Below are 18,817 nucleotides of genomic sequence, written 5' to 3'. Positions count from 1 at the left end.
CCTAAGGCACTTCTGCTCACCCTTTTAACATCCATATAGTACCTTCTGTGATACATGGCAGGTTGTAAGGGTTGGATGTGCTGATTTGGTTCTTATCCTTTGAAAGTTTTAAAGTCACCTCTTCATCTTGTCTCAAATATTGGACCAGAGGTCAGAGTCCAGAACATCTGACTCAGATGGTAAACTAGTGGGTTTTAAATAGGTACGGGAAGGGCACTGGATCTAAATAGAACTAGAATGAGATACTAAAAGTAAGGAAGTGAGGGGCAAATTTGGATTCATTTTAAAGGAATAAAACATAAATGGAATATTATTCAGGGGGGTTGAGAATGAAAAAAACTTGCTTTGTTCTCTGGTAAATGACAGGTTGGTCACCTCTCCTGCTGTGACTCTGGCCCTGCTATGCTATCCCCACTCCTGCTGTAACTTCCAGAAGGTGGGACTCCATGAGTCATGCACACCTCCAGAGTGCTTGGTCAGTGTGTCACTGTAGGTACTAGGATGGTCAGTGCTTTTGGCACTGAAAGGCCAAGAGCTGCCTTTGGTCAGATTAGACCAAGAACATTCAGGGGCACAGAGATATGAAAGCTGTTTTCTTCTTTCCTAGAAGAGGATGATGCAATAGATGACAACCAGCATTTGGGTGAATCCCTGCATCTAGGCTTGGATGACGTTCATGCCACCTGGCAGGTAGGTGGGAACAATTTTGTTAGTCCCAAGTGTTCTTTCATCGCCCCACAACCAGACAGAGCCTTTTAGTTTTAAGACACGAGGGGGCCGACATTCCCAGTCCATTTGTGAATGACCCGGAGAAAGAGGTAGGAGAAAGGAAGATGCCACATTTAAACCACGCTGGAGGAGTCCCTGAAGCCCCATTAGTATCTCAACTGCTTGGTCTAATTGAGGGGTGTGTGGTACAGTGTTCTTTTTCACCTGAAATGAATTGATTGGTTAGTGAATTGGCTGATTGACGGGCACTGGGGATCTAAACATGAAAATTATATGATCATACCACTTAAGGAGCTCAGAATTTAGTGGAGAGTATGGAGAAATATTTATGATATTGTTTGATGAGGGCAACAATAAAGCAAGTCCAAGACAGAAGGAATCTTCCGGGCTTTGTGTTAGACAAGATGCCTCTGGGAGGCCCTCTTACCTGCAGGCTAGTATGGGCTCAACTCCAGCTCCAGCTCTTCTAAATGAGGCCTGATTCTAAAGATCACAGATTATCTCACATCTGGAGCCAGGCCCACTGTCTAAAATTTCCCTGTGGTTACCAAGTTACTGGTTTGGTCCCTACACGCCCATTAATTATTATCCACCTCACGTGGCTACTTCTGGAGCAGACACTGGACAGGTAGTGTTGGGAACAGTACAGCATGTGTTTGTCCCAAATAATCTTTGAAACAGGTCCGTTCCCAGATTGGCCGCTGCTGGGGAGCCAGTACCTTTGCTTCCTGATTTCTATTACACCCCTTCCTGCAGCCCTGTCTCCCAGGGCTGGCTGGACAAAGAGTTCAAAGGACAAGACACCAACATGGAGAGACCTGAAGCTCAAGAGATGAGCAGTAAATACTCAGCACATCATAACCATGGATCATCTAGCAGCACATGAAAATAGATGACCCTGAAGGGCTGCAGTTATGTTGGGTAAATATGCTATCTCTGACACTGAGTAGTTCTTTCTGTGCTAGTATTTGGGGAAAAACAATCCTTGCTATATGGAAAAGTATAAAAGACATTCTGTTGAGAAGATGAAAAACATGCTTCTGTTTTAGACAAAGCTTGTGACAGTTCAAGGATTGCTTATCTATTGGCCCAACTGAGCTTCAGTGGCTTAAAAATAAAATAAGAAAAATAAATACAGGTATTCTTGCCTTCTCATTCTACTTAAAGGCACATTTCCCAAGCTTTCCTTCTCCACCTGGAAATAGGAATTGAGAAATATTCAAAAGCGATCCTAGATAAGACTACAGTTTCAATAACCTGAAGACAAATCCTGTTCTTAGAAGTAAACGCTTGGTTCTAAGAAGCTCTCTGAATACTGGGTAGCATTTAAGAAACTACAGTTGCTGGCTCAGATAACATAATAACATAAAAACTACCATGTATTAGGTGCTTATTATAGTCAGGCAAGCTTCTAAATGCCATATATATTCTCCTAGGACATAAAAGATTAGCAGCCCCTTCAGGTTCTGGTATATTCTAAGTTGGGTTAACCCAGAAACTGTCATGGAAAGACAGATTCAGCAAAAAGGCAACAGCCAATATAGTACATCGAAGTCCCTGTGGCTTAGTGGTAGAGATTGGACATTGTGCCCTTAGGGGAAAAATAATGAGGTCAGAGCGGACTGGGCTAGATCAGGTCTGGCATTTTCGTCGCAGAGCCTGGATTCAAAGATGATCTGATGCGAAGCCAGGCAGACAGTTCAGCCGAGGCATTCATCCATAGGGCCCGGCCGGAAAGACAGTTTGGGTTGAGAATACGGGCACACCCGATCAAAGCCATAGGCTGGGGAGAGGGGTGTAAGAGCTGAGAGAGGAGCCTCAGCCCCTGGGACAAAATGGCAGGTGCTTTTTATAGAGCACTGGGTCTGAGGTGCTCTGGGGGGGACCCCGCGAACGGCTCAGGGGTCTACAGTACTGTTTGGTGTGGTTTGGTGACCCAAGCAAAGGAGGGGACAAAGTACAAGAATGACATTAGCAAGGAGAAGTGCCAGAAAGTGGTTATCAACAAGCATAAGAAGAGGATTTTATCCCCTTGTCAACTGAAAAAAGTGCACAACCTAAAAGTTGAGAATTATGTTTTATTTGGTGGACTTGCTGAGGACTTGAGCCTGGGAGGCAGCTTCTCAGATAGCTGTGAGGAACTGCTTCGAAGAGTAAGGGAGGAGGCGGGACAGAGTTTTTGCAACAAAAACCAGGGAGTTGGAACATCAAAAGGTTACTGTTAATTAAAGAAAACCAGACATCTCAAGTTAAGGATTTTAGCACTTCTCCGTGTATGGGAAGGTACAAGAGTACGGGCTCACTGAAATGATTCCTTTGAAATGCACCTTAGCTATCTGGGGCCAGTATCCTCCTTTTTTCCATCCTGAAGCCCCTCAGGGTGCACTGTTGGGCGTGGCTGCAGTGGCTGAGGGCTTGATGGCTGCAACATCCTTGGTTTACTGATATGGCAGGCGTCATTCTTCATCCACACCCTGCTTCAAGCCCTAGAAGGCTATCCTAGACTGTGATTCAGTCTTCTTTTCTATCAGTTCGGGGATTCTGATTCTTAATAGTATCCACTTTTGGCATCCCTCTTCTTATGATTGCTAGGGGTTTTTGGTTGTTTAAACCCTGCCTGGCTTGTACCAATAGGCACAAATGCCAAGTGTTTACCACTGAGCTCATAGGCTTGTTAAAGAAATGGCAGTGCCAAGAGGTTGCAAGTTACTACTGGTAATCCATGAGTAGGGTGTTTGGTGCCTCGTGGTATCCTTTATTTCCTAATTCCCTAAATCTAAAGGACTGGCAAGCTTCTTCTGTTAAGGGCCGGATGGTAAATGTTTCAGGCTTTGCTGGCAACACCCAGTTCTGCCATGTAGTGTGAAACAGCGATAGATAATAAAACAAATAGGGGTGACTGTGTTTCAATAAAACTTTATTCACAAAACAGGCAGCCATCAGATTGGCACGTGGGCCCCCATTGCTGACCCATGATATAAATAGACAAAACAAACAGGTAAATTTAACTTTCATACTCTCCACAAGCAATTTTTTGTTATTGTTTTTTCCTAAAGGATGGGGAAAGGAGGAACCATTTTGCCTGCATGGAACTATGTCACTGTCGTGTCCCTTCGATCTTACATTTGTAACTTTGGAAGCTAATAGCCTTAAACCAAACTTCATGCCTGCTTTTAAGATACAGAAGGGGCTGGAATATGTTATTCCAGGCTTTCTTTAAAAAAAGGGGCCCCGTTTACTACTTTCCCTCCCAGCTGGTGAAGTTCTTTGCACACAGCCAGCCTCTGGCAAGAGTGGAGGAACTTCTCTGAGGTGGCCTCTATTTTCTTTCTCCCATGTCATGGCCAGCAATGACTAACTCAACAGCCTTTGTAATTTTACCTTCTGGGATGACTTATCTACATACAGAGTTAATAATAGATTTAGAGACAAGGCAAATACCATTTCTTCTAAAACTGAAAAAAATATCAAAACAGAACTCAAGTGAAAACTAGAAGAGAGTTATCCCTACCCAAATCAAGTCTGTTTGCCCTCCTCATATAAGGAATGAAGATACTCAGGCCAGTGGGCAGAACTTGACTGACTCTAAATTCTCTTTAGCAATTAGCAAATTCATCACCTGTTATTGACGGCATTGCGTCCTCCCAAAAGAGGTGTTGAAATCCTAACCCCTGGTACTTGGGAATGTGACCTTATTTGGAAAAAAGGTCTTTGGAGATGTAATCGAGGTAAGTTGAGGTCATTAAGGTGGCTCCAATCCAACACCCTAAGGGAAGCTTGGACACAGAGACACAGAGGAGAATGCCATGTGAAGCACAGGGACACATAGAGAGAAGACGGCCATGTGACAACGGGAGCAGAGTTTGGAGTCATGTAGCTACAGGCCAAGAAATGCCAAGGATGGCTGGTAACTTCCAGAAGCTGGGAGGGAAGCACGGATCAGGTGCTCCCTTGTAGCCCTCCAGCAGGAACCAACCTGCTGGCACCTTGATTTTGGCCTTTTTGCTTCCAGAACTGTGAAAGAATAAATTTCTATTGTTATAAGCCACCCAATTTGTGGTCATTTGTTAAGCCCCAGAAAACTAGTCCAACACCCATAGGCTGATATAAACTAATAACTCAGATAAATTCTGTGCAGGCTTACCCTCTGCTTATGTTTGCGAAATACCCTCTCTCTTCCTATTTAGATACCTCAGGAAAGGAATAAACTAATAATCCTGTCATCAAATGCAACGGGCTGCATTCTGGTTTTATTTTTGATTTATCTTTCAGCTAAGCTGGGACTTTTAAAGCCAAATGGAAGTGAGCATTTTAATACTCTCCTCTTTTTGTTATGTGAATTCAGGGTCGGAGCCAAAGGCAGTTTGGCAAACAGTAAGCCACTGGTAGTATGACTGCAAAACCTGATATGTCAGCTATTGTCCTCCTGTATTTGCAGCGTCTTTGGGTGCCATGAACTCATGCAATATAACAAAGAAGTGTATTGTCTAAACTCTTCTGAATATATGGCTCGTGTTCACATAACTCCTTTTGTCTTGGTCTGTGCCTGTCAGAGGGGAATTCTCTGGTGTCTTTGTTTTCCTGTAGAGCTTTCCCCTCTAATTTGATCTGTGTTTGATGACATGGATAGAAAGAGCACCGTGCACCTGGCCTAGCAGGATCGCAACAAGCACTGCTGAGTCGTTCTGCAGTGCTCCCCGCTTCCCAGGGGGGCCCGCCGGAGTCAAAGGAAGGAAATTTCCCGGGAAGAAGAATCCTAATAGCTAACACTTACCGAGTGATTCCTCCATGCCAAACATTCCTCTAGCAGGATGTGGTGGATAAACAGCAAGTTCTCTGTAAAGCACAGAGAACCGTATTCAATATCCTGTGATAAACCATTATGGAAAAGGATATGTCAAAAAAGAATATATATATGTATAACTGAATCACTTTGCTGTACAGCAGTAATTAACACAACATTGTAAATCAACTATACTTCAATATTAATTAATTAATTTAAAGAGTAAGGTATATAAACCATCATTATTAAATGACTTAAAAAATTTATTTATTTATTGGCTGCGTCGGGTCTTAGCTGCGGCACGCAGGATCTTTCGTTGCAGTGCGTGGGCTCTTTGCTTCGTTGCAGTGCGTATGGGGCTTCTCTCTAGTTGTGGTGCGGGGGCTTAGTTGCCCCGCTGCATGTGGGACCTTAGTTTCCTGACCAGGGATTGAACCGGCGTCCCCTGCATTGCAAGATGGATTCTTAACCACTGGACCACCAGGGAAGTCCCTTAAATGACTTTTAAAACATAATAAATATTGATAAAATAAAATTTTAAAAAGCAGGATGTGGGACTCTTCTTTGAGTTGTGGGCCCTGCCTGTGTAGTCCACTTGCCATATGCAACCTGCAAGTGTTGGGACAAACATCTACCCCCTTAGATTTTCCCAGCACCCTCCTGGGCTGTAGAACTCCATCTGACGACCCTTAGGTGAGTGCTTGCTCAGTCACAGAGCTGCTCTGGTCCCCTTGTCCCCTCTGTCTGTCTCCTTCTTTCTCCTCTTCCTCCTCTGAGTCTCCCTCATCCTCTGTCCCTCTGCCTCCCTTTTCTTCATCTTACTTGTCCCTTACGTTCTCCCCAACTGGCTCTCCCTTCCCCATTCCCTCCCCCTTCATCAGGAGGAGGCCATGGCCTCCTTCCAGGAGTAGAGTTGAGGGCTTCTTGTCTCTCTTGGAGAATAGATCTCATCAGGCTGCCTCCTGCGGTCCTCCCAGCCCTGAGCCTCCTACCACTACTCTCTCTCTTTTATCAATCCTCAAATTTTGATCTGTAATTTTAACCATAAAAGTCAGAAAATACTGTCTGAGGAACACTGTGACATCAGAGCCTTAACCCTTTAATACAGTTTTCATATAAACTCTTAATCACCAGACAGTGGCTAAAATATATTTGCTTAATTGCTTATTTACCAGCACTGTGCCATGTGGTTTAATACACATTATTGGCTTTGATTTCCGTGTTAACCCCATTATCTCAGTCCTCAGATAAGGACTGAGACTTTAGGAAATTAAATGATAGGCCAAGTTCGCAAATACCATAAACGACAGAGCTGGAACCTACACTTATGTACCAGGCAAGGGGTGCCAGGGAACGAATTCCCATCCTCAGGGAACTGGCTACCTGGTGCAGGACGGAAAACCTGCAAAGGAAAAGAAGAGAACTTGACTGCTAGTATTATTGGGTATTGCATGTGCCATCATGTGTGTGCCACATGTGTTATCTTAGTAATCCCTTTAATAACCCTGTAATGACCATGCCATTATTAGTGTGGCCACCATAGCTTCCCCCTTAGAGATAAGGGACCAGAGGCAGAAATGTGGCTCGAAAGTAGCAGGACGGGGATTCAGACTCAGGCAGGCTTCCTGGGGGTCTGGGTTCTTACCCACTTGTCTAAGCTGAGGAACCTATTTCTGGCATCTGGGACTGGGGAGGAGCGGCATTTGAGCTGAGTTTAGGGAGGAGAGGAATTTCCGCAGGTGGAGATGGGGAAGGGTATTCTGTGCCCGGCATGGCTGGAGCAGAACGGAGCAGGGAGGTCCCCACAGCTGTGCAGACAACTGGGAGGAAGGTGGGAGCCCGGGCAGTCAGGCAGGCAGTGCTTTCTCCTTTATATTTTAGAGGCATGATTTATTATTTCCAGTTGAATATTGAAGAGAATGAACTTTACTGTTGAGCATTTGTAATTGGAATAAATATATCCTTATCTTTAAGGATATCCTTATCTTTAAGGATCTTTAAGGACATCTTTAAGGATCTTTAAGGATCTTTAAGGGTATCTTTAAGGATAAGGATATATCAGAAGGATATCCTTATCTCTTCTGAATGGCTATTAAAATAATCTGTTGGGAAGCATCACAGCCATTCCTCCTTGGCGCTCTGGGCACCATATGTGTATAGGGATGGTCTGAAGGCAAGAGCTGGAGTTCAAGTCCAGATTCCGCCCCGTGACTTCATCTTCCTCATTCTTCTGCAAGTCTGGGGCAGTAACACGTGCCCCAGCTTATCCTGGAAAGACATTTGGCCTGGAGGCCAAAGAGAGAACAGATGTGCAAAGCTTCAGAAGAACGGTGCTGTGGAACTCTAAGGGATCAAATATCTGTATTATTCTGATGAATCTGTTCTTTTAATACACGGCAGTCATTCACATCAGCCACAGGCAACCCAGTATAGAAATGTTTCGGCCTGGAGTAATCTGTAGAGCGCCCTGGTGTTTTCACATACGTGATCTAACTTCATCTTTACAGTCGTCTTATGAGGTAAGCAGGATGGTTATGATTAATTGCCATTTTTACAGAAACTGAGGCCCAAACCATTTGTTTAGTAGATGCTGGATTCAGGTATAAAATGCCAGTTAGATTCCTTTCCAAAGACGATATAAGAGGCCATGAAGGGAAAACCCTTGCTAAATTTCTTGGCAAAATTCAAGAGAGGCAAGCGTATAGGCTTTATAATGCTCTTTGAACGTACTGCATGATCCACAGAAACACTGAATTCCTAAATCTTTTTAAAAATTCATCTGGAAGTTTGCCTCTTTTGCTTTGACCCCTGCAGGTAGAATTTGCATCTCCTGTGGTGATGCCATGAGGCTCTGCACACACCCTGGGGTTACACATATTGCATCATCCAACAAGCACTTGTTCACACGTCTGTCTCCAAGCCTCTCCCTCACCACACCCCGGCCCCCAGGGACAACCAGCCAAGGTCTAGTCATCTTGGATCTCCAGCACCTAGCAGGTTGCTAGATGTAACAACAGCTCAAGAAGTATCTTTATGTTTTTCACAAAAGGAAAACCTGTTGACTGCATAACATGTAGAGACATTTAAACAGTAAAGAATATCCTAAACAAAATAAAGGTTAAAAAATGGAAAAATAAGAAACAAATGCAAATGTCAAATCCTCTCATCTATGAATTAGTGATTATAAAAATATTATAAGACTAAGGTTAGCTGGGGGTGGTGTTGTCATTCGGGTCTGTGTGTGTGTTGTTTTTAAAAACAATGAAAAAATTTTGAGGTAAGTATCAACCTACTTTTACGGATTTCTAATAACAGCTCATAGGATGTGGGAATGATCTTTATTCTTTTGAATGTTTCCATCTGGTCATGTCGAAGTTCAATGATGGCTTAAGTGATAATAGACCTTTTACTTTATTTTAATTAATTAATTAATTTTTTCTCTGCAACAGGAGAAGCCACCACAATAAGAAGCCTGCGCACCGCAACAAGGAGTAGCCCCCCCCCGCTGCATCTAGAGAAAGCCCGCGCGCGTGCAGCAACAAAGACCCAGCGCAGCCAAAAATAAATAAATAAATAAATTAGACCTTTTATTTTAAACAAAATACAATATTTATATGACTTATTCTCTACAGGGTCCAGTGAAGTGGAAATAATGTATGCATAAGAATTATGTAACAATCACCTATATATATTTGAAAAACACTACCTTAGGAATTGTAATTTTATCAGCAGATGTAGCCTCAATTAAAAAATAGTAGTTAAACTAAAAACAGATGACTCAAAATGACTTTTAAAGAGAGAGAATGCAGGAAAATTTCCCGTAGCCATGGGTATGCAGGGGTCAGATGCCTTGAAAGCTGAATCAAACCTGCATGTGACCTGCATTCCAGACTCCTTAACCTTCCTCCTCCCCCAAGGACCTGATGGCTCAGGGGATGCACTGATCCTCTTGGACCTATGCCCAGGGCTGCTTGTTGAATAGAAAGGCATTAGGTCTCAACTTAGCCCCCAAAACAACACACATTTATTCTAGTTCTATAAGTTAGAGGTGTGGCTTTACTCTCTGGTTTCTCTGCATCAAAGTGCTGATGGGCTGGGATCTTATAGAGAGACTCATTCCAGGCTCATTCAGGTTGTTGGCAAAACTCAGTTCCTTGCGGCTGTAGGACTGAGGTCCTTGTTTTGTTGCCAGGTGTCAGCCAGGGGCTGGCTGTAGCTGCTAGACGCCTTTTTTCAATCTTTGCACTTGGACGCCTACACCTCAACAGTGCAGTGAATCCTTCTCCCACTTGGAAGTTCCCTGAGTTCCTCTTCTGGCTGTGTCTATCTGGCTCTAGCTGGAGAAATTTCTCTGGCTTTAAGGTCTGAAGTGACTAAGTTGGGTCCATCTGGTGAGTCCAGGGTAGTCGTCACCTCAAGATCCATAACCTTAATGACCTCTGTGAAGTCCCTTTTGCCACGTGACATGACATATACACAGGATCTAGACAGTAGGGTGTGGCCATTAATCAACACACTGTAGGGTTGCTTGAGAAAATTGGAAATTTAATCAGCTTCAGCCGATTTTTGTCTGGTACGGCCATTTCCTTTTCTTAGTCCATTGAGCTTTTTTTCAGTTGACGAAGCTGCCAACCAGCTCTCTTGAGCTTTTTTCCCGTGGGAGATAGTCCATCTAGCTCTCCAAGAAGGAAGTTGTTCATTGTAATTCTTTCTCCAGATCTTCAGCCATCTTCCAGTTGGAGTTGTGTCTCCAATTCATGCTGCTGATGCTTTCCTATGTTTTAGGAAGTTTTTTCCCTAAGAGGTAAATTACTTCCTCGATTGGTTTTCTGCAAAGTTTCACTGCATGTTCTTGACACAGTTCAGGCGGTATTTGAAGTTTCAGATGAAGTTCTTGACTTTCACCTTTAGGTTGTGAATTTTTAAATGTTAAGATATTTGCTCAGTTTGGAAACTTTTCATTTGACCTGTAAGCTCCTCATCCATTGGATTTTATTCAAATAATTTAAAATAATTCCTGGTCTTCTCTTTTAAACCCTTTTAAGGAAACATTTAAGTTAGCAGCATCAATGAGTTTCTTCAAAGTGACTTCTGACTGACAGTTTAGGCAGCCACGTGCGGTTCACTATTTTCATCTCATTCGAAGTTGCCATCATCCATAATCTTCTCTAAACAGAGCAGACAAATGTACCACCTTCAGTATAGTTTCAGTTAGAGATTTTAACTGGTTGCTTTGTCATTCACAACCTGTTTCATTCTCATGGTTTGAGTTTTCAAGGTTTTTTTTTTTTCTGTTCTTTAATTCCCACACTTTCTTCCATCTCATAACTTCTAGGATAAGCAGTTCTTTAAATTTTTAAAAATTTTTGGCTGTGATGGGTACTCGTTGTTGCGCACGGGCTTTTCTCTAGTTGCAGCGAGCAGGGGCTTCTCTTGTTGTGGAGCATGGGCTCTAGGCATGCGGGCTTCAGTAGCTGTGGCTCGCGGGCTCTAGAGCACAGGCTCAGTAGTTGTGGAGCATGAGCTTAGTTGCTCCGCAGCATGTGGGATCTTCCCGGACCAGGGATCAAACCCGTGTCCCCTGCATTGGCAGGTGGATTCTTAACCATTGTGCCACCGGGGAAATCCCTCAGATAAGCAGTTTTAGGCTTTCCTGAAGATGAGTGTTTTCATCGAAACTACCCATCATTTCTCTCCAAAGTTGTTCTACATTCTTCTGAGATGCCTTTAAGATATTTTTGGTGTGTGTTACTGGGCATTGGAGGATTTTGATGCGTCTTCAAGTGACTGTGCGTCTGTCCTTGAAGGCGAGCAACATCACTCCATGAAATGAAAGGTTAGGAGCCTCGCTTTTCTGTCATTTGTCAGGAACCTCGACTTATCCTAAAGGGAAGAGATGGACACGTTCAGATTTTTGTCGAGTGCTCGTAACTTCGGAGGACCAACCTCCACGAGAGGTGACTCAGGCCTCCTTGGTCTTGTAAGCAGTCTGATCTTCTCTCTGATTTTACCATAGTCTTAATCCCTGGCACAAAACCTTTTGGCTCACTCTTTCCCCCTCCTTAAAGTATGTGGGCTCTTTAGTATAAAGAGCAGATACCAGAATTACTGGGAAACTCACAGAGAATTGGGCATCGTCCCCAGCATTCTGACAACACAGGCAGAGCACCACACAGCTGTTCCAGGGCTGCTGGAAAGACATTTCTGTGGCAGTCAGCAGGCCCTCTCTGGCTCCAGAGAACACTGCAGCTCTGTCTCTGGTTGCCAGTGACCTGTGAGCCACAATTGATGGCATGGAATCCTGCAGAGTTCTGACCCAAACGAATGCCTGATATCCAGGGCAGACCATCAGTGGGGCTGGGAGACGGGGAGGCCAAGTTCTGTAAAACAGGGCTCTCTAACTCTGCTCTGCGTGAGCAAAGAGAAAATGCACGAAGAGAAAGTGGAATGATTTGCGTGGTGCATTGGGGAAAAACGCAAATGGCTGACTGCAGCCGGAGAAGCACTGGCCTCCGTAGACCCTGCCTGGCGAACCTACAGCAAAATCCCTACCGCTGAATTCCAGTGGCAAACCTGGGAGGCATCAAAGCAGGGCTGGTCATAACCCATTCTCTGCACAGGAGTGTGGCAGGGCCTATGGTGGCATTTTCTGCAGCAGGGGACTCGTGTGCTCTGTCCCTGTTCACCTGCTCACTCTTCTCCTGATTTAAAGTTTTCTCCTGCAGCTCAGAACCCTGGTCTACCTCTGGACATCACAGGGACCTCTCACCCCTGAGGACTCCCTATCTTGTCTGTTTTTGGTCAGTGAAGGGCTTCACCAAAGGCACTAACTTATAGAGCTGGATTTCAACTGGAAGAATTCAGGAGAAATTGAAGTGTTCAATATTTCATGGATTTTCGGTGGAGCCAGTTTGTCGCCGTTCCATCCAAGCATTCCTGGATGGTGAGGCTCTCCTCCAGTGGCCCTGCCACCTGTAGCACGTGGCTCCCACGCTTGCCTGGGTTGGTCTGCAGTCCACTGCATCACCTTCAGAAGTGTGCCTCCATGGAGAGCCTCTGAAGAGTGGGCAGGTCCTTCTTCCAGCTGAATTTGCTGACTTCTTTTTTATTCTATTTTATACTAGATGCCACATTCCTAGTATCTCTGGAAGATATCCTAGTATCTCAAGCCCAGAGTTTTATTGTCCATCACCCAGGACTGTGCCATGAGTCCTGACTTGTCCTCAGTATCTTTATCCATGAGGGAAATGAGAGAACCATCAGTGGAGGCCTGTCTGGGGACTCTGAAGGGCTCCAGGGTTCAGGCTGCAGGTGCCCTGCTCCCAGGAGTCCTTCTATCTATGGCTCATTCTTGAGCCAGAAAAAGCCACCTGGGTGTCAGTGGGTGGGCTCCAACTTTCTCACGTTTCTCCATGTGGCCAGGAACATGGCTGCCCTCAAGACGTATTTAAAGAAATGAACATTACCTAGTAACTCATTCAGGTGTCACGTAAGTCAAGGGGATGGAATCAGAACGGCTCAATCTCAGAATGCAATCATGTAACAACATGATGAGACATATCTCTGTCTCTATAATCTCCATCTCTATCTCTTAGTTCTCTCCGGCCGGGGATGCTGTAATAAAATACCATAGACCAGGTGGCTTAAACATAAGCAAATATTTTTATTTCTCACAGTTCTGGAGGCTGGGAAGTCCGATATCAGGGTGCCAGTGTGGTTGGGTTCTGGGTGAAGGTCCTCTTCCTGGTCTACTGATGGCATCTTCTCATTTGTGTCCTCCATGGTGGAGAGGGAGGAGGGCTAACTCTTCCTCTTCTTACAAGGACAGTAATCCCATCATAGGGCTCCACCCTTATGACCTAATGACCCCCCAAAGGCCCCCACTTTCAAATACCATCACATTAGGGCTTCAACATATGAATTTTGAGGGGACACATTCAGTCTATAACAATATAACTATGTTTATATAAATAACTATATATAGGACTAGTTTCAGCATTCAGCTGGTATTTATTTAGTGATAAGTAGATATAGATCTTTCTATAAAATTCAATAAAATCTATATATTCATATATGTACACATTATTTGGAATATATATAAGTATATAAACATAGTCTATAATTATATATAATTATATATTATTATACTATATTATATTACTTATAGTAAGCACTAAATAAACACTTACCAGCTAACTGCTGAAAGTAGTCCTAACCTGCTTTTAAAGATTTGGCAATTATAGAGAGAAAGTATGCAATTAAAAAAAAATTAATGGAGAAATGACTATAGAAATATTATCAATCTTCTGAGAAATTTAAAAAAAAATAGGTAGGGACTTTCCTGGTGGCAGAGTGGTTAAGAATCCGCCTGCCAATGCAGGGGACACGGGTTCAAGCCCTGGTCCAGGAAGATCCCACATGCCACAGAACAACTAAGCCTGTGCACCACAACTACTGAAGCCCACACGCCTGGAGCCCGTGCTCTGCAACAAGAGAAGCCACCACAAAGAGGAAGCCTGCTCACAGCAACAAAGACCCAACGCAGCCAAAAAAAAAAAAAAAAAAGGTAAATGTAGAGTAAGGCTTGGTTGGATAATTCCTTTAGCCTGTGATGTTTCTCAGCAATGGAATTCTTGGCTTCCAGCTAGTTTGGAGGAGTCCTCGTTGTCATGGTCGTGTACTTTACTGTGCTCCCCTCTTCTTGGGGCAAGGGAAAGTGCTTTGACTATAGTAGACGTGCAATAACTATTGATTAAATAAATGATATTGGAATAGGAATCTAGCAAGTGGTAAGTCATGATGGTTTTGCTATTTCATTCATTCACTCATTTATTTACTCAACACAAAGTACTTATCCCCTGCTGCACATCAGGCATCGTTCTAGACACTGGACGTTTATGGCGGTGAATAAGACAGACAAGTTCCTCGCTCTGAAGGAACATATTCTGAAAAGAGTGGCAGAGCATCAACAAACCAGTGAAAAAATATCTAGAAGTGGTAGCTGTGGTGTGGTGGTATGAGTCTAGGGAGAGCTGGATTCCAGGCGGTGTGGCGAGAGGCCACCTGGCAGGAGCTGCAGGCTCAGAATTATAGCCACGGCCAGGAAAGGACAGGAGAGAAATACCCCAGCCACTCTCTTCTGGCCTCTGACCTCTCTGAGGTCTCCTATTGGATAAATACAACCTCTTGGCTGAAGAATCTGAGTCTGGATGATGCAATCCCTGGGGGTCAGACTCCCGGAGCACAGAGCAGGGCAGAGAAAGAGCATGATCAGGGGCCAAATGTAGTCAATTAGAAAGATTTTACCACGTCTGAGCACGTTGAGGGCAGGCTCTAAGTTGGGTTTACTTTTCTCTTCCCCATAGGACCAAGGAACACAAAACTTGGCAAGAAGCACATGCTTATTAATTTCACTGTGCTTCAGAAATAGAAACATAGATCGATGGAACAGGATAGAAAGCCCAGAGATAAATCCACGCACCTATTACATCACTAATCATTAGAGAAATGCAAATCAAAACTACAATGAGGTATCACCTCACACCAGTTAGAATAGGCATCATCAGAAAATCTACAAGCAACAAATGCTGGAGAGGGTGTGGAGAAAAGGGGACCCTCTTGCACTGTTGGTGGGAATGTAAACTGATACACCCACTATAGAGAACAGTATGGAGGTTCCTTAAAAAACTAAAAAAAGGGCTTCCCTGGTGGCACAGTGGTTGAGAGTCCGCCTGCCGATGCAGGGGACACGGGTTTGTGCCCTGGTCTGGGAAGATCCCACATGCCGCAGAGCGGCTAGGCCCGTGAGCCATGGCCGCTGAGCCTGCGCGTCCAAAGCCTGTGCTCCGCAACGGGAGAGGCCACAACAGTGAGAGGCCCGCATACCGCAAAACAAAACAAAACAAAACAAAACAAAACAAAAAACTAATAAAAGAATTACCATGTGACCCAGCAATCCCACTACTGGGCATATACCCAGAGAAAACCATAATTTAAAAAGACACATGCGCCTCAATGTTCATTGCAGCACTATTTACAATAGCCAGGTAATGGAAGCAACCTAAGCGCCCATCGACAGACGAATGGATAAAGAAGATGTGGTACATATATGCAATGGAATATTACTCAGCCATAAAAAGGAACAAAATTGGGTCATTTGTAGAGACATGGATGGATCTAGAGACTGTCATACAGAGTGAAGTAAGTCAGAAAGAGAAAAACAAATGTCGTACATTAATGCATATATGTGGAATGTAGAAAAATGGTACAGATGGACCGGTTTGCAGGGCAGAAATAGAGACACATATGTAGAGAACAAACGTATGGACACCAAGGGGGGAAGGTGGCAGGGGGATAGTGGTGTGATGAATTGGGAGTTTGGGACTGACATATATACACTAATATGTATAAAATGGATAACTAATAAGAACCTGCTGTATAAAAAAATAAATAAAATAAAATTCAAAAAAAATTTAATTGTGCTTTGTATGGTTGGCTCTGCGTGATCTAAACGTGTGTTTCAGGCATCAGTCACCCCATGGGGGTTCTGGTTCCTCACTCTCCCTGGGGGATTACACTAATATGTATAAAATGGATAACTAATAAGAACCTGCTGTATAAAAAAATAAATAAAGTAAAATTCAAAAAAAATTTAATCGTGCTTTGTATGGCTGGCTCTGCGTGATCTAAACGTGTGTTTCAGGCATCGGTCACCCCATGGGGGTTCTGGTTCCTCACTCTCCCTGGGGGAACACAGCATCAGTTCACGATGTATTACAGCAATGTGCCTGGTGCAGTTAGGCCAGTGAACATTTGCTAAACAAGGATTCTTTTTGCATGAACAATTTTCTTTGTTACCCATATGCAGAATTGTGATAGAATAAAACACTTCTCAACTTCAAGCCTGGAATAAATGGAAAAGTTTCATAAAGTTTAGGGAAGAAAACCTGGGGGGCAGACTATAATCATTTCAGTTTCCTTCTCCCTCTGTCCCTGAGGAATCCTCTCTTGCTGTGGTGATTAAGAATCGATGCATGGAGGGGAGAGAGATAAATTAGCAGTTTAGGATTCGCAGATACACACTACTATATATAAAACATAACAACAAAGACCTACTGTATAACAGGGAACTGTATTCAACATCTTATAATAACCTATGTTGGAAAAGAATCTGAAAAAGAATATATATATTTTTATGTATGCATATATATATGTATAACTGAATTACTTTGCTACACCTGAAACTAACACAAAAAGGAAAAAAAAAGAAGAATCGATGCATGTATTCCCTCTCTTAGACTCTCCATGACATGCTCTCTTTTCCCAAAACCATTGTGCATTGGGAACCTTCTTGTATGGCTGGAAGAAGAGGAATTTAGTCACAGATGTGGACTTTACAGTCCATATTGTCTTAGAAGAGGTAAAATCAAGAAGAGTGTAGAGCATTTCTAGAAGTAGAGGGACAGGGAGACCCAGGGGGGCAGAGGTGTGTGTGTGGGGCTTGTGATATTAGACGGGTTTCCTTGAGTTCATTAGAACCGGATTTATGCAGATACCCAAGGCTTACAGAACCCATTTAATGTATGCTGTAGACCTGTAAGGGCCCTGAATTGAGAAAAGGCTGCAAGAGTTGTCTGGGCTTATCCTTCAGAAGGGGAAAGGCAAGGTATAACAGGGGAGATGAGTGCAAGACTTACAACCCGGGCAAGGGGTTGGCGGTGGGGGAGAGCCCTGTGTAGTGTGAGCGGATCCCTAGGGGTGTGGTGGAGGAAGGTGGTTCGCTGGGCAAGCTCCTCTCTCCGTGGACAGCCAGGGAGGGAGATGAGAGCTACGGCTTCCAGAATGTAATCCTTCATTGTGCAGAGACAATCCTCGATGAAAATTTTTCTTTTTCCTCCCGGTGTCACATGAAGACATCCTTCCCCAGCTCCCTTGCATCTGGGTAGGGCCGTATGCCTACTTCCGGCCGAAGTGATGTAGATGCAATTGACATCAATCACCTCCATACCTGGCCCACCAAAAATAGACATAAATCACCTCCATACCTGGCCCACCTGCTCAGTTTCCCCCTCTCATTGAGGGGGAAAGGTATCCCCAACATGGAAAGAGAATTTCTGAATGTGGAGCCGGTGGTTATAACCTAAACATGAGCACAAAGCAAAGACAGCCAGATAAAGGGCGTCCAAGTTCTCCAATCGTGTCACTGGACACTTCCCTCCTTTGGGTACGTGTTGAAATGCTTGGGAAGGGGGTGCAGTGGGAGAAATGTTTGTTAGTATAATCAAGGTCTTGCTTCTTCCATTTTGGTATATCACCCCTTCTGGGCTAAATAATGGTAATTTACAAGGGCCTCCTTTTTGAAGATTGCAATCACTTCTATAGCCATGATTGAACAACAAGGCAAAGTCCGAATGGGGGGTCAGTATGAGTCAGCCTGACTTTATAAGGCATTTCTCTGAAAGGGATAAGGAAAGAAGACCCATAGGATCTTTAGGCTAACCTGAAGCTAATGTGCCTGTCCAAAGGTTCAGGAAAAGTGCCTCCTCCTCCGCGCCACTCCCTAAAGAGCAGGTTTGGTCTGAAACTGGGTGGAAGGTTGGTGCTGGCATAAGGAGTAATGCGTCTGATACCCAGGTTCATAGACCAGCCTGCAAATGTGGCTAGAAAGGAAAGCAAAGGGGCTGAGCAGGTGTTTCCAGAGTCACGGGTTGGATCTCTCTCCCTCAAGGCCTGTTCCCTTTCCTGAAATGGACCTTCACTGCACTTCCATACCACCTTGACGGAGGAAAGCCGAGAGGAGTGTTCGAATGTTTTTCACCTCTAGTCTTTCTACCAAGCTTACCAAGTACAGCATGTGCAAAATGGTTGTTCCTTTGACACACAAGGGAATTATTTCAGTGGGATGAAATAGCTTCATGTATGTTATGAGTTGGATAGATGGTATGTGAATGCGGGGGCGGGGGGTGGTGCTAACCTGTAGGGAAGCTTGGAATACTGTGAGAGTTCAAAGAAAACACAAAGAAACTCTGGGGCCCCTGGCTGGGATGCTCAAAACTGGGAACATGGCTTCTGTTTCGGTTTGGAGGCCAATCCACTCTCTTTACATGGTCACACAGCTTGGAGAGCCTTAAGAACAAGTATTTCTGCCATTTAGAATTTTCTAGAAATGACCAAGATGGTTTCAACTGAGTTTTAATACTTTACTGCTAACTCAGATCAAAGGTTGAGCATCTCATGTTTGTTCCATATCATTTGCTCATCTGGACGGTGAGGTGGAAGAGAAAGGCTGTGAGGGCTGGTCTGCAT

General features: G+C 44.0%; 1 long non-coding RNA gene across 2 annotated transcripts in view; it reads left to right on the top strand.

Annotated features, from left to right (window-relative positions):
- Positions 1-8,993, top strand: part of LOC112414078 (uncharacterized) — a 13,608-nt gene extending 4,615 nt beyond the window's left edge. Inside the window, exons 2-4 of one of the 2 annotated variants that reach the window (XR_003006066.1) lie at positions 608-690; positions 1,486-1,650; positions 8,962-8,993. This is a non-coding gene — a long non-coding RNA (uncharacterized LOC112414078). Of the gene's footprint in view, positions 1-607; positions 691-1,410; positions 1,651-8,961 lie in introns of both variants that reach the window. The other variant, XR_003006067.1, reaches the window with a different exon arrangement.
- Positions 8,994-18,817: the final 9,824 nt, after the last annotated feature.

The sequence above is a fragment of the Neophocaena asiaeorientalis genome, unplaced genomic scaffold (assembly GCF_003031525.2).
Source record: "Neophocaena asiaeorientalis asiaeorientalis breed wild unplaced genomic scaffold, Neophocaena_asiaeorientalis_V1.1 scaffold46, whole genome shotgun sequence".
NCBI lineage: Eukaryota > Metazoa > Chordata > Mammalia > Artiodactyla > Phocoenidae > Neophocaena > Neophocaena asiaeorientalis.
The sequence above is the reverse complement of the archived record's forward strand: the minus strand, read 5'-3'. Positions and strand labels throughout refer to the sequence as shown.